The sequence below is a fragment of the Kogia breviceps genome, chromosome 3 (assembly GCF_026419965.1).
Source record: "Kogia breviceps isolate mKogBre1 chromosome 3, mKogBre1 haplotype 1, whole genome shotgun sequence".
Lineage (NCBI taxonomy): Eukaryota > Metazoa > Chordata > Mammalia > Artiodactyla > Physeteridae > Kogia > Kogia breviceps.
The window spans coordinates 432924-439854 of record NC_081312.1 but is presented as its reverse complement, the minus strand read 5'-3'; positions in this window follow the sequence as shown (position 1 = coordinate 439854).

The window sequence follows — 6931 nt, the reverse complement described above, 5'->3', positions numbered from 1 at the left end:
TTTCATTTCCCTCGTAACCAGTCTGGTTCCTTTCAAATGTTTGAGGGCTGTTTGGACATCTTTTGTGAAACATCTGTTTAATTCTCTTTACCACTTCTCTACTGAATTGTTTGATTTTTCTGATTGATTTGCAGGACTTCGCTCTATATTCTGGATCTGTTTCTGTGAGTTGTATATGTTAATAGGAGAAATTTGTGAAAGACTTGAAAATGGACCAAAGCGTTACTTCTTGTGTCTTCGGTGGAAAGCAAGGCATTGTCTTGCACACCCTTCAAGGTTATCTGATTCTACAGGCTCTATGATTTTTATTATCTTTGAGCTACTTCACAACTCTGTAAGCCATGGCTAATTGATGGCAATGCAGATTCTCTTTTTTGGAAGGACGATGGATTCTTCTTCGCCTTCCATGTATAAACTCATTTCAGCATCCTTGATTCAACTATATACATGTAGTACTTTGAATTCTACTCTGAAGTGGGTGTAAACCATTAATTAAGTTAAATAAAATTGTGAGATGTGTTCTTTGTGTATCTGTGTGAGAGTCATCACCAGACCATGTTTTGAAACCTATCATGTCACTGACATCTGCTCCCACTTGGCGCCACGTATCCTGGGTCTAGAAGTTCTGTGGCCAGGAGGGCGGGAGACCCCGTGTTGACAAGCAGACCCGAGGCAGCCACACCATTCCTCCAGGGTGCTCCCTCGGGGAGTTCACCCGGCCCCGAGACTGGGCTGCTTTCTTCTGTTGTAGGGCCTCACGCTCCAGCTTTCCGTTCATAGCACTTATCATGACGGTCCTTATATCACTGTTTGTGGAATGTTTACTCGGTGCCTGCCTTTGCCCTGCTCCCTAATGTCCTTGAGGTCAGAGGCCACATCTGTGTTATTCCTCACGGGTACTCAGTGTCCAGCAATGATGGCAGAGTTGCCATCTGGTGAGTAGTTGTCCGGTAGATAAATGGATGCACCTTCACAGGACTTCCAGGGCTTCTGTCTCTCCAAACATCTCCAGGCTTGAGGGATGTCTTCAGGTAGCCTGTCCCCGAGGGCAGGAATCGGATGAGGAGGGCGTTGTCGAGTCTCTCTAAGAGGTAGTGTGGGCAGCGGAAGGAACATGAGCTTTGGCTCAGAAGACAAGGATGAAGCCCTGGCATCCTCCCCAGAGGCAGGGTGTCCCCTTGGACAGGGGCTTCAATGGTAAGATTGTGACAGTGAGCCCCGCCTCTTGGGGCGTTGGGAGAACGAAAGGAGAGGAGGTCCCTGTGAGGGTCAGAGTCATAATCCCACTCAGCTGAGCCGTGTGTTCCAACATTAGGCCGGGTGTTGCCGTGAAGGTATTGTGTAGGCGTGGTTAACATCTACAATCAGTGGGCTCCAAGTAAATGAGATGACCCTGCATGATGCGGGTGGGCCTCATCCAACCAGGGAAGGACTTAACAAAACTGAGACTTCCTGGAGAGGAAGGAATTCTGCCTCAAGACAGCAGCACCTACTCCCGCTTGAGCTTCCAGGCTGCTGGCCTGCCCCACAGATTTCAGAACTGCCAGGCAACCCCGCACAAGCATGAGAGCCAGTTCCTTGAAAGAAATCTTGTTGTCTCCATATGTCGATATAGGTATGTCATCTATATGTATGTCTATCTTTAGCCGTATTTTAGTTCTATCTATAGATGTACATATACACATATATAGCTATATCATATGTATGTATGTATGTATCTATTATGTCTATCATCTATCTATCTATCAATCATCTATCTATCATCTATCTGTCTATATCTATCTGTCATCTATGTTCTATTGGTTCTGTTTCTCTTGAGAACCCTGACAATAGCCTCTGAAAGCCCTGTAAAAGTCAGGACACTGTGTGCATGTCAGATGTGGTTATTACATTTGTGCTTGTTGTCGAGTTTACTGCACTCAGGGGCATTTGAGGGTGGCTGTATCAGCCAGCTTTCACTAGGACGCACTGTGATCACAGCCCCCAGGTGAACAGGCTACGATGTCAGGGTCTATTCCTCTCTCGCTGCTGTGTTTGCTGCAGTTTGTCTGGGCTTCTCTGTTCTGGGATCCAGGACAAAGGAGCAGGTGCTTTCTGGAACTTGCCAATGTCAGGGCTGAGGGACGGAGCAGGGGTGGTCTGCACAATGGACACTCAGTGCCTGCTCCTCAGCTGACGCAGAGCCAGTGTGTGCTGAGTGTCCTTGTCCCTCAGGACAGAACCACACAGGGTGGGCAGTGAGTGGTGGGGACAGTCATCAACGTACCCCCAGGAGGAAGACACACCTGAGGAACCCAGAGCCAGCTGCCTGACAGCTGCTGTGCCACCTTGTCCTGTGCACTGTGCCCTCCCGGGTCTGTCTGTGTCACTGACGCTGCCGGCCCCTTGCCTGGTCTGGTTCTTCCCACACCTGGCCGTGGGCAAGCTCTACAACCCCCACTGGCCTCTCCCCCGGCCTGGCCTTCTGCAGCCTGCATTTGAAAAGAGCCCAGGGGTGGCGGTGGGGGGTTTGTCACCCAGCCCCAAGTCATGCTGCTGATGTGACCACATCCTCCACCTACCGGCCCCCAGCCCCAGCCTCAGCCCCTGCCCACATCTGTGCTGGTCGGGGCCGGGTCCAGGCAGGCCATGGCTGTGACTTTGCAATGGGGATCCCAGCCTGGAGAGCAGCCTGACAGATCCACAGGGATGATGGGGAGATGGGCCCCGCCTGGTCCCTCCCTCGTGCTGCGACTCAGCCACTTCTGGGGGTGCCCATAAGAGCCTCTTAGGAGAGGTCAGGCTGCTCTCCCTGCTCCCTCCCCCCTCAGGCTGACTGTCCCTGGGACTCTGGGCAGGCCTGGTGACGTGGCAGCAGCAGTGCCAGGAGTCCGTGCACCGGGACGGACCCCAGCAGGGCTCCGCGCGACCCCCAAGCCCAGCCTAGCCCGTTCCCAGGCCCGCCCCATGCAAGCTGAGCACGTGTGGGGGGTCCAGCAGCACACGTGCCAGGGCTCTCGCGTGCCTCCACCCCACGGTGGCAGGTCCTTCCCGCACCTCACCAGCCCTGCCACAGCTCTGTGAGCCCACCTGTGTCCTGGGGGTGGGGGGCACCTGGCCAGGGGTTTCCTGTCTCAGTTCGTCTGGCTGCTCCAACCAGGCACCACACACCTATGGATGGCAGACGCTTGCCCTCACTTTTCTGGGGACTTGAAGTCCAAGGTCACGGAGCTGGCAGGTTTGGTGTCTGGTGAGGGCCGCTTCCTGGTTCACAGATGATGTCTCCCTGCTGTGTCCTAACGTAGAGAAGGACTGGAAACTCTATAGGGTCCCTACAGGGCCGCTAATCCCGCTCACAGGGGATCACCCTGATAACCTCATCAACTCCCCAAAGCCCATCTCCTAATGGCATCATATTAGAGGCTTAGGGCTTCAATGTATGAATTTTGGGGGAAATATTCAGTCCGTTGTATCGCCTTCTCGTCCCCTCCTCCACTCATACCGACCATTCTAGGTCTTGGACTCCACAGACGCTACACCATGGACATCACACCACAGAGGCCACAACGGGATTCAGAGCGCAGACTGAGAGTGTCTCCCTTGGTGAGGGAGGAGGCTGGGAACGGGTGGCGGCCCAGGGGTGCAGGTGTGTGTGTGTGTGTGTGTGTAAGACACAGATGGAGGTGTGTGGTGGCGAGGTGAGGTGCTGACAGGTGTGTGTGGAGCTCACGGTCTGGGGGGGCTCTAGGGGTCAGCAGGCAGCAGGAGGTTGACCTGAGGCTCACACAGGGGCAGCCCGAGGGGCTCAAGGGCAGGCGCGGCCACTGGGCTTCGGGGCGCTCGGGGGGCATGGACAGGTGAGGGATGCCGTGTGGTATGGCACTGCTGGGGGGTGAGGGTGGGAGCAATGGGGCCCAGTGTGGGGCAGTTCTCGGCGGGCCCAGAGGCAGCCGTGCCAGGGATGGTGTTCAGCTAGGAAGCCATGGGGCTGGCCCTCGTGTGACCACACTGGAGTGCCTGCGGGGCGGGCTGGCTAGCGGCTGACCGTTGGTCTGCGGGACGGAACCGAGGGGCAGGGCCCAGGGCGGCAGGCCGTGCTGCCCTCAGGCGAGTTCAGCAATTTGGTTACATGTTTAGGGGGAGGGAACTGCAGGGTGTGGGGAGACCCCCAGGTCCGTCACCTGGAGCCCCCATGGAGCCAGCAGTCAGAGGGGCCCTGCGCCAGCGTGCCCAGCGTGACTGGCTGGGTCCGTGAGGGCCAGGTGTTCTGCAGGACACTGCTGTCCACCCCTCGGCCGTCCTGTTTGCCGGCCCTCCCGGCCTCCCCGTTGGGTGCAGGGCCCCCTGAGCGATGCAGTCCCTTCCCTGCATACCATTCTCTCTGTCTCCGCCTCTATCTGTCTCTCTCTCCCCCAGAGGAACCTGGACCGGCACGTCGGACAGCCTTGGGGCGCAACGTCCATGCTGAGCAGACTCAGGCTCCCGGTCTGGGGGGGCTGTCCTGCTGGGCCTCGGCCTGGGGCTGTCGAGTGGAGGCCTCCTCCCCTCGCCCAGAAAGGCTGCAACAAACACAAGCGTGGCTTCGAGCAGCCCAAGGCCGCGTCCCCAGGATGAGCCATACCCCCTTAAACGCCGGCCTGAGGGAGCCCAGCTCGGCCAGCCCCTGACCCCTGGGTGGAGCTCCCTTTCGTGGAGCTTTTACTGAGAAGGGCCGACAGCTGTGGATCCTGACTCTGCCCTCTGGGGAGGGTTGTGTCTCCTCTGAGGTGGAATCACCAGGAGGGATGGGGCCTCGGTCCCTGGTCTCTGTGAGGGCAGAGTCCTGACGCATCCCTGCATCCCTGCCGGCCGGCGGACACAGTGGCCTCATCGCATCTGCACGGCCACCCTTCCTGGTCCCTACCGGAGCCCCTGGAGCCCCACTCCTGCTTCTCCTGTGACACACTGGTCACCTCTGTGCAGCCCCTCCCCACCGCTGCCCCTCCTGGCCTGGCTTCCTGGCGTTGCCTCCTGTTCCTCCTTTCTCGCACGCAGCTCGGCTGTTTTGGGCTGAGTCGTGTGCCCCAAATTCCAGTTTTGAAGCCCGGACCCCAGGAGCTGAGGATGTCACTGTATTTGGAGATGGGGTCTATAAAGAGGTGATGATGTAAACTGGGGCCTCTAGGGTGGGCCCTCATCCAGTCTGACTGGCGTCCTTCAAAGAGGAGGACATGAGGACAGAGACGTGTACAGAGGGATGACCACGTGAGGACACGGGAGAAGACGGCGTCTTCATGGCACGGAGACAGGCCTCAGGAGAAGCGAGCCCTGCACCTCCTGGATCTGGGATTCCAGCCCCCAGGGTGTCAGACAGTGAGGTCTGTTGTCAAAGGCCCCCTGCGGTGTCCGTTACAGCCTCCTGTGGGGACACACGCAACGCGTGCGACTTCCCTGTGGCTCCCCCAGGCCCCTGGCTCGCCCCTGGGCCCACAGGCCGGGCAGGAACCCCAGGCTTGGGTGGTGGTGCGGGGGAGACCGGCTGTATATTTCACGAGGATGGAAGGCGTGTTAAGCTAGGGAGATGTCTCAGCGAGCAAGGCGATTGTAAAGAACGCTTTATTGTCAATAGAAAGATGAAGAGACAGCAGAGAGCATCAGTGGGCTCCAACACTTAGAAGAGAGAAAAGCCTCCCAAGCTGCGAGGATGTAGACCGTCGTTCCAGTCCAGGGAGCAGCTCCTCCACGTGGGGGTGCTGACTGCGCATTTCTGCAGAGACGGGAGAGTTGGTACTGGGCCCTGAGGTGGGGGCCCGGGGTCGGAGACTGGCCCTACATGGGTCGCGCCTCTCACCCCCACCCCGGTGCAGGCGGAGCTCCTGGTGTACGTGACTCAGGCCTTTGGCTGTGGGATGGGCTGGCCACGCCTTCTGCCCTCTCCTCCTGAGCTCCTCCAGCTCAGCCCGCAGGACACCAGGTCAATAGCGTCCTCTCTGTGAGGCCGGTCTGCCTGGACCTCACCGTCTCCCACGCTGGGGCTCCTGTAGCAGCCTCGGGCCCAGGCCCTGCTTTGAGCAGCGTCCTCAGTGGAGGTGAACTGAGTGACTGTTTTGGCACCTGCAGAAGTTCTCCTTCTGGGAGAGGCAGGCGCTGAGAAGGGCAGTTCCCCTCCAACATTTGACACAGGCCCTCCTCCCAGGGACCCTGCATCTGGTGCCCGGCCGGGAGAAGATGCAGGGGGCAGGTCCTGTGTAGAAGCCTGGGATGCCGGCCTCCTCCTCCTCTTTGAGGGGTACCCGAACGCTGACCTGGGCATTCCCGGTGGTCCCTGGGGCCCCGGAGGTGTCCTGTGGCGACATCAGCTCAGGTTGGGCATTACCTGCGGTCCACTCGGGTCTGTGAGTGGGGTGGGGGGCAGGTTGTGGTGGCCACGAGACCAGAGGCCGGGGTGCAGGCAAGGGTGTCCGTGAGCTCAGAGGCTGGCGAGGTCAGTGAGCGGAGGAGCAGGCCTGGCGAAGGCTGAGTGGCACAAGGTGACGGACGTGGTCCTACAGGTCTGGGGCGGCCCTGGACGCAGGCCGTAGTGAGCACTAGGCGCCCTGCCCGATCATGTTTCTGTAGTCGGGGACGATCGTGCGCTTCAGCTCCACCACCGACGAGAAGATCCACTTCACCTGAGGGGCAGCGGGGGTGAGTGCAGGCTGGACCCCACCCGGGCGGACCCCCAGGGCCTGCCCCCCAGTCCCCGGGCCGATGGACGGTGAGGGGCTCCAGGGGGGACATGAGGCCATAAAGGGACAGTGAGAGAGAATGAAGGACAGTACGGGACTGTAAGGGGCAAATGAGGCACAGCGAGGGACAAATGAGGGACAGTGAGGGGTAGTGAGGGGCAGTGAGGGACAGTGAGGGACAGTGAGGGGCAGTGAGGGACAGTGAGGGACAGTGAGGGGCAGTGAGGGACAGTGAGGGGCAGTGA